Here is a 9,411-nt window from a genome sequence, read left to right on the forward strand (position 1 = left end):
AAATAATCTTTTCGCGACAGCCGACAATAAAAAGGGCTTCGTTTTTGAGCCGAGCCAGAAAAGAAGTCGGCGCATCCCCAGCTGACCTGCATCTGACACTCTGGGCCTCATGCAGCTGCCGTGCAATCTAAACACGGGCTTGCTGAGAAGCATGAGCTCATAACAACACGCGCATTCCTTTGGGATGTCATCACAGTCGCAAGCCCGAGTGAGGAGGCGCTGAGTGACACACAGGCGCACACCTATGCAGTCACGTTACGTCACGTTTGCCTGGAACACGCGTCTTTCAACCGTGCGCCGCACCCAGCGGCTGTTTTGGATGAAACGTACTTTCAGAGCTGCCTGCCAATAATAATAAAAACAAACAAAATGTCAAACAAGTACTTAATGATATACTCGAACAGAGGTAATATAGCTGAAACAAGGTGACAAAAGACGCCAAATCACAATCAAACTTTTTGCCGTCATTTTTCTTCCTCAATAATCGGGCTCGGTTGAGTGTTAAATGCTCTTGGTGGCCCCCTTGTGGTGGCGCAGCCTATAGCAGGTGTTTCGTTTGCTTCTGCCCGTGCGCGCGTTTCCCTTCATGGCGAAAGCTGCGCGGCTTGACCCGCACTCCTTTCCCGCCGAGGCCCTTTCTCGTGGAACACGACTCCAGAAAAGGCTGGATCACGTTGCCGTGGATTCCTCCCCGTCTGCCTGCGGGCTCTATAAATAGCGCCTGTCAGATATTTTCACTCCTGTGCTGAGCACACTCGGTGGGCGATGCAGTGTATTAATAACCAATGTGACCGAAGTGCTGCCTCAGGAGGGAGCGTGCGCCGGTGTGGAGGTTGCGAGGAAAAGGCGCGGGTGGGAGTGAGGCAGCGGGGATGTCGTGCCACAACTCGGAGGGACAACGCATGACCAAATAGGGCTGGTTGATTCATTCATTTGATTTTATCTGTTTCTTCCAAATCATTTTTTTTTTTTTTTTTTTTATGCGGCTTCCGAAGGTCCGTCTGTCGGGTTTACACTAACATCACGTGGCTGTGAAGAGAAAGGAGCTCGTCAATGTTGCCAACTTAGTAATTTGGTCGCTATATTTATGTTTTCCGACCGTTCTAGCGACTATTTTTCAAAATGTGACTGGCTAAGGAAGCGACATGAGCGGAAGCATTTTGAGACAAAATGAAATGGGGAAAAATGGACGGATTGATCCATTTATCCTCAAGGAAAATTGTACACTAAAAATAGTTGGGTGTAAAAAAACAAACAATTTTGGGTCAAAAATGGACCGATCCAGTAATTGGGTCAATTCGACCCACCTTCTTGCGTTGTTTTGTACAAACAGCCCAATTTTTGAGGTTGTTTTCAGAAAGTTGGGTCAAATTGACCCAAGTAGTGGATCGGTCCGTTTCTTTTTTTTTTTACGCAAAATTGTGTTATTTTCAACCCAACTGTTTCTAGAGTGGGATGGGGCACAAATGGTGTTGACTTCGAAAGTAGTCAGGGGTCAGACTAGCAGTCCTCCAATAACAGGTTGGAGCGTACTCAAATCGTGATCCACCTGTTCCAAATGCAGAGTCTTTATGGATGAGCGACTGCCACCAAAAACATAAGCAACCCTGATGCTAATGATCGTTAGCTGACCGAAAATTAGTCCACAAAATCTCTCATAAAAAAGTCATTTGAGTAGAAAGCCGGCCGTAACATTTGTTCATACGGTAAACACGCCGCCTTCCACATTTTACGTGATCAACGCAATAGCCTTGGAAGGATTTTATTTTGAAGTTGGCCTTGGCAGCACATGGCGGCATGTTCTTGTAATCATTGCTGCGGTTGACCTGACTTGTCACCGCAAGTGTGTTAGCAGCTAGCGGCAAGCGACAAGTCCTGTCGGACTACTTTTCAAAAGCGGAATCTTGGACCTGCAATGGAAGTTGAGCCAAAGTCTTTACAGATGAGAAACAATGCCGCCCAACATCAAGAAGCAGCCGTGGTTGGAATGGAGTAAGCTGACTGACTGCTGCAAACAATCTTGTCTGTTCACCTTAAAGTGGTTACAATCACTTTTCCTCTCCAGATAAGTCATGCTGTAACTGCAAAACAATGAGAAGGGCTGACGAGCAATAACCGACTGCAGATTGAATTTGCTGCCCGCGAATGATATCAAAGTGGGCTAATATCCCAAGCGAATGCCGCTAATCGGCCTTGAGAAAACAAATCTCGCAAACGGCCCCCGTAAGCTCCGACCGAGGAAATTGGGCCAAACCCATTCAAAGGTTTGGCTGACTCGGTGGTTGCAATCAAAGTCATAAAAGGGCCGATTGGCGGACGTCTTGAAAAGATTATTCCGAGCGATTATTTTGTGGTGTGGGGTGTGTTGAGTATAATTTGCTCCCCCTAAATGGCCCCGGGTTAACAATGGTAAATGTTCAACCGGTTCAATATTTACCATTGTAAAACGTATGGCGTACTGTGCTCGTAATCTTAACAGTAAGAACACGATATCAGATTATTTTCTTCAATTAAGGTGTTAAAAAAAAAAAAATTGCCATGTGTGTACCCCCGTTTGTAAAACGCCACTGTTGTGGCTTCTTCCACGTCTGCTTATGTAAGATATGAGCCCTTTTACAAAACAAAATGATCACCGCCTGAGCGATAACAGATAAGAGCCTGCCTCGGGTCTACGCAGGACATTCCAAAAGCTGCGCGCAGTGACGTCTCACATTTCAAAAAAAGGAGGGGGGGGGGGGGGGGGGGAAATGCCTGGGCTGACCCGCAGTGCAACCACAAACTTGTTTTCTGGCGCAGCTGATTGCATTGGCAGCCTTCACCTCCGGAGTTGACTTATTAGATAAAAAGCGGAGCGCACACAGGAGCAATTCATTCCAAGCTCAGGCCGATCCACCCTCTCATTGTTTCATGCTTGTCCTTCCTTTCTTTTCCACTTCATCCATTTTCGCCTTTATCGTCATACACTCTCCCTGGGTACCCTCCCTCACCCCGCCCGGCCTTTCCTCCACCTCCTCTTCCTTGCTCGCAGTGGCAGGCCTCAGCTGGCGCCACGGCGGGGGTCAGCTGGGGTGCCATACGCAGGAAAGAATATCAAACATGAATGAAACACACACACACACACAGAAAAAAGACGAATCCCGACTCATTTGGAGTGTCCGTGTATTGTCCGAATAAAACTACTCCGGTGATAATTCTGATCTCCTAGCAACGTGGACAACAGCGGTGACACATTTAGTCAGTGGGTAATATCCTCTGAGAGCGTCCTGATGCGGCGCCGCCGTGTGCTGACGGAGAGGGAACAAAAAGGTGAGGCTTGAGAGTACAAAGTGTGCAAAGCAAAGCAGGAAACCTGATATTCCGGCTCTGGACGTGCGGTGAATCGGAGCGGAGAGGAACATGCAAGTCCTGAAGGAAGACACGCGCTCCCTGCATGCGTGTGCGTGCTTCTATCTTAAACGCAGCGCTTTGGGGAAAACTTGCAAGTTGATCTTGGTTTTTTTTTTTTTCCCCAACTTTGATGTCAACATCAATAAGTGGATATTGTCACTGTTAAATTAAAATTATGCATCTCCAGAACTGTAGTTAAGAGAAAAGTGATGTGTTTCTCTGTCCGGGTTGCTCAGTAGAATATGGCTGAAGTGACAGGAAGCAGATTTCAATAAAGTTTTATCGGATGTGAGAATCTGCGATATGGAAACCGCCCAATATCCCTCATGTTCTTTAACGCATTCACTTCCATTGACGAATTTACTCATCTTTTCACAGTCCATCCGTTTAATCCAAGGAATTTATGTTTTTCTTTTTTTTTTTTCCCCAAACGTTAGGGTAAGAGAGGGTCTGAAAATGTCTGGCAGTGAATGAGTTAAAAGACATGTGAAAGTTTGACTCAGTCCCTGTCCTCACCCTCTCACTGTCAACTTTAATATATCATCACTTCAAGGAAATGAAGACTCTTGCTCGCTGTTCTCCCAAAATGCAAAGCGAGCTTGCTTTGAGCAGCTTCTTTGTCACGTCGACTTTACTGCAAAGTTGATTGCGCTCACCACAATCTATTTTTTTTTCTTTACACTGCAGCATAAATAAGCAACGCAATCAGCGGCGCGGACCTCAAATGCAACACATTAATTGCTCTCTTCCAAAGCCCAATAAACAGTCTCTTTCTTGCTAATCAGGCGAGCATTCACAAAACACGTCAGCATTTTCTCATCTCGTCACTTTCTTTCTCGGCGGGACGGCCTATCGTAACCTCGGCCGCGCCTTCGCCCCCTCGGGGCGCGCGGCGAACGCCGGGCCTCCTAAACCCGCCAAAGCAGCTTAGACCTCCTCCGCCGCGGCGGCCACACGTGTGAAACGTGCACTCCCGCTGACACACAAACACATGCGAGCCCTCGCCACGCTCCGCGCAAGCCTAATGAGGTGGGCGGCGTTTGCGCCGCCGAGGGAGAGGAAGGCTTAGGGCCAGGTCACTCCCACTCAGCTGGACTGAGGCACGTTGCTGCTCAGGCGCCGCACACACGCGCACACCTGCAGAGGGACAGAGCGAGCACACAACTCATGCCACGCGCATGTGGAAAGCAGAGAGGTTGTTCCGACTAATGGCGGGCATGTGTTGCGGGTAGTCCAGCGAGTTCCTGAGCGTTACTGGGAAAAAAAAAAAAATAAGACATTGATTTTCTCTACCGGGCATGTGAACACATATGAAGAGAATGCAGTGTTCGTTGTTTGCGCTTTCACTATCTCGCTGAGTTTTAAGGAATTTTGAATTTTATTTTTTTTTACAGTACACCTACTTCGAGTAATGTTTTCACATGTGGGAAAGGAGAGTCACAGTCAGTATAGTAACAGGAAAACACACCAAAAAATGGAATGCGTTTGATAACGTTTTCCATGTGAAGAGCCTGCCAATTTACTTTTGAACCGAGATATTTGCTTCTGAATATCGGTGGGGCCGATTATCAATATCGGCAACATGCTTTTTTACAAATCTGATGGCGGAGAAGAGATCATTGAGGGACCTATTTATTTACATTTTCAATTCACTTTTTAGGTGATGCTGCTGACCCCCTGAGAATTCTGCACATTTTGGTTTATGTCTAAAATTCATAAGTGAAAATTTAACAATGGTTGCTTTGAAATTCTGGAAAAATGTATTCACTGTAGGAAACTATAGAGAGCTATTTGTTTAAGTTTTCATTTTATTTTTTTTAAGACGCGCCAATAACCTTTCGAGCTCCCCCAAACATCGTGTTAGAATTTTAAAACAAAGATGTCTCTTGTCTAAAAAAACCTTCAACATTTTGCTAATAGGAAAAGTTCCTTGTTTAAAGACATTTGCACAACGTTAAGAGGTGTTGTTTTTTTTTTTCATTTTGACACCATTATCTCCCCTTTTTCTGAAAATGAATATCAGTTATTGGCTTCCTTGACCACGAATAATCGTATCGGCACTTCAAAAAAAACCATCTGTCTCTCTCTAGCTTCCGAGCTTGCCAAGATGGCCTCGCCTCACCTTTGCAACTCTACATGAATAAAGACATGTTACTTTTCGACAAAAGACGTAAGGGCCGGCCAAGTTTTTTTTTTTCCTTGAATATTTAAATTTAAGTCTCATTGTACTGTGAAATGAAAGCACAGAACAAACAATTCAAGTGCAAAAGAAGTCAAGCAATCAATCTTTAAAGCATAAAACAAAAACACATTTTATTTGTGGGTAACTTTACCTGTTTTTTTTTTACCCTCTGGCAGTTCATCACTTACCTTAGTTTTTACCATTCCAAGTTGAACTGTCTGATTTTCAATAAAAAAAAAAAAAAAGAAACATTTAAGTGCTCTAAAACCTTTGATGAGTAGTTGGAAAGTGGACAAAGAACAGTTACAACCAGAAATTGGGTATGAGTGGGGAAAAAATAGAGCGACAGAAACATCTTAAGGCCATTTTGCCCAGCCCAACTGAGAAACCTTAAAATAGCTTTTATTTCCATCAACGCAACTGCGTCGGAAACCTTGCACGTTCTTTTCCCCAATCAAAACATTTAGTCACGTCACTAGTAGGAGAAGCAGGAATCACACACGCGCACGATACTGAGTCACGCACACACAGCCCTCTGATGTCACGATGCATGTTATTATTATCATCCATCGTGCGCTAACTCATGACCAGCCATGTGAGGAAGCAAGTGCGTGTGCTTGCATGCGTGCGTACGCATTCAACTACATAACTGTTGCATTCAAGCTCTTTGGGAAGAAATAACAGAGACCACACTTGGGTCAAATGAGGACAGTATTGGGCTGGAGCAAAATGGGGTTCTGCGCACCAATTTCACAGTCACTACACACAATGTGGTGTGTTTACTAGTCAGTGCTGAACTGAACTGAGCTGAACCCTGTTTCTCACTGCTGGCCACAATTTGGCCTGGACTAACCTCACTGGTGAATGTTCCACAGGAGCCGCCAGTGTGCCTTCGTGTGGTCTTTTGCACCCTCTGCTGTTTGTCACGCTTGGTGAGCACACTGAAATGAAAACAAAACAAAAAAAAAATGTAGCAAGCTCAGCATCGTGTTCCCACAATTCAAAACAGCTCCCGGGTGCATTGGTGTGAATCGGCAAAAAAATAAATAAAAAACGCAAAATAGTATACGTTCCATACCCTAATTCTTCAGAGCATATATAAAGACAAAGAAAAAAATGACTCATGGAGGCAGCACTTCATACACCAAAGTATTACAAAAATACAGTACAAAAATAGTACAAAAATATTCACCAAGCAAGGCCAACGTCGGCCGGCGAGTATATTTTAAAAACGTAGACAAGAGCCTGGCGACCTGGCCCATAATAACACTGCAGGGTTCACAGTCCAAAAGGCGGCACATCACGTATTCCCTTTCATCTGAGTGTGCAGCGCCTCTGAGGCCGAGGGGGGGGGGGGGGGTGCGAGGATTCCAGTCGGGAGAGGATTCGCTCTTTTTTTCTTTTTTTTTTTTTTGCCTCAGGGGTGAGTGGTTCTATTTGTCTGAGGACTTATTAGCAGAAAGGCAAGACTAAAGAGAGAGAAAGAAGGAATTGTGGGTGCTGACAATAGCAGCCATTGTTTCAAACAGCTCCACTGCATTTCACGTGTGGAAGTGGGAAGTAGTGGGAAGCAACATACAAAGACCAAGTGAACGAAAGCGGCTTGGGCTGCATGTTAACATGCATTCAACAGTGTGCGAGAAATGCTAATAGGATACATATATACACTAGTCCAGAAAAATTATTAACAACCAGGTGTCCTTGTGGTGATTTTCTCTTGTTTGTATTGCCTCCGTGTGGCCAAAACCTATAAATGCACCTTTTTTTTAAAAATATTTTTTATTTCTGGTTTGCAGGTTGAAGCTAATAATTTTTCAATTATGGCGTTTTAATATAAATGAAGCTATTAAGATGATTAAAAAAAGACTTCAAAAGAGGTCTGTGACTTCATTGCATCCCAAACCAGGTTAATCAAAATTATCATTGAAAAAAGCACTCCCAAAATTCTGCAATTTATATTAAGCGTTAATGCTACCCCTCGAAAGGGAGAGGCAAGTTACATTGATTGCATAGCCAAGATCCTGTCGACCCACTTGATTATTAATCAGTGAAGGCTTCCTGGTAGATCACTAACACCAAGTTATCATATTTTATTGTCACTTTCAAGCACAATCGAAGCTATACATGAGCATGCGCGCACTTGCAGGTGAGATCCAGCCCACTATTAATTTACATGTGTGGACAAGCACACTCTGTCCTGTTATCTTGCACAGTAAATTAGTAAATATATAACTGACTGATTCTAAGAAAGAAACAGACATTCAAGTTCAAGTGTGCTCTGCTTGGCGTTGTGGATGTCCCATTTGCTACTGCAAAAGCTCATCCCAAAAACTTTCAACAATTAGAGTTTATCTCCTTGGAAGCAGCTCAAAATTATTATCCATGCGAGCGATTTTGATGCCACTGTGAGTACCAAATGACTTCATACAGTTAGTGCCCGTGAGGACTTTGGTCTTGCTTCGCAAGTCTTGCGACGCTGCGGAAGTGCTTCGGATCGTCTCAGGGAGCAGAGGGACATTAGCAAAGGTAAAGATTATTTAATTACTGACCAGTTACACTAAAAAAAAAACAGTGAAATGGAGTGGAACGTGTTAGGATTTAAATTATTAAATTGCATAACAACTGCCATCATTGTTTAGCACAGGCAATTTTAGGGCATAATCCACATAGTCAGCCTAATAATATATATGCCAGTATTTTTTTTTTTTTTTTTACCTTACTGTCACCAAATGATTAAAACAATTCCAACAGGAAAAATGTGATTTTTCTGGTTTTCCAAAAACGTTCAAATATCACTTATGCAACTATGCTATTGGGCGTATGACATATGAGCAGAATAAGGATCCAGATTTGAACAAGGGTGTGGATAGAGTCCTTCAAGGTGTGTCAAGTAACTTTTAGTGTAACACTAAGGCTGGATTTACACCACATGGTTCAAGAGATAAAAACAACCAATTGGAATTGGAAGTGGCACAGTTGGGATATGTGTCAGCATGAATAGAAAAAAAAAACTAATGGAATCAAATATCTTCAGATCATATTTAGAATGCCCAAATATGGAGTAAAATCTGAGATGTTGTGCTTATCCGCTAATGTGAGTGCCACGTAAACGCACAACTCAAATATATACCCTGTCAACGCCAGCTTTCCGTCAATGATCACAGACGTGCAGTATAAGTGCTGGATATTGTGTTAAGAATCTCACAATTCGATTCGATTACTAAGGTTGAGATTTGATTCAATATTCATTGAAATGCTTTGATGTAGATTCAGTAAGAAGTAACACACAGTAACTGTTGGAAATGTTTAAATATTCATTTTCAAAGATGTTTTAGGTCACTTTACATTTTGGAGCAACGAAACATCTGAAAGTAAAAAAGGTGCACGATTTGTTTTTGCATATGAAGTACAAATGACAGCTCTGGATATACACTGAAAAATTAAAGTGCATGTATACTTAGTATTTCTTACCACTTTGGAACAATTTATTTGTAACAAAAGACCATCTCCACTTTCATTTCTGGCTATTGCCAATTGTGCAAATTGATTTTTGCGCCCTTCAGTGGTCAGATGGTGAATCAACTAGGGATTAGTCAACTTTACTATTCCGACACTGACACAACATCTTTGTCGCCAAAATGTCTGATTAACGCACAACAACTGTGTGCGAACAATAATTTGCTCCTTCAGAAGTTGTCTGATACCACAAAAAGCAGCATATCAAATATGTGTCACCTGAAATGTACCTGGAAATGATTGAATCAGAATTGGACACTCTGACCTGTCGAGCAAATACAGGATAAGACTAAGCATCCGTGCCTATATTGAAAGCCAGACAAATA

General features: G+C 43.2%; 1 protein-coding gene across 2 annotated transcripts in view; it reads right to left on the bottom strand.

Moving 5' to 3' along the window:
- Positions 1-9,411, bottom strand: part of csrnp1b (cysteine-serine-rich nuclear protein 1b) — a 92,419-nt gene that overhangs the window by 71,841 nt on the left and 11,167 nt on the right. Inside the window, exon 2 of one of the 2 annotated variants that reach the window (XM_086019993.1) lies at positions 6,423-6,510. The exons of the other annotated variant lie outside the window; for it this stretch is intronic. The gene's annotated coding sequence lies outside the window, so the exon portion shown is untranslated. The remainder of the gene's footprint in view (positions 1-6,422; positions 6,511-9,411) is intronic. 2 annotated transcript variants of the gene reach the window in all.

The sequence above is a fragment of the Filicampus tigris genome, chromosome 21 (genome assembly GCF_054856515.1).
Source record: "Filicampus tigris isolate MCC_2025a chromosome 21, RoL_Ftig_1.0, whole genome shotgun sequence".
NCBI lineage: Eukaryota > Metazoa > Chordata > Actinopteri > Syngnathiformes > Syngnathidae > Filicampus > Filicampus tigris.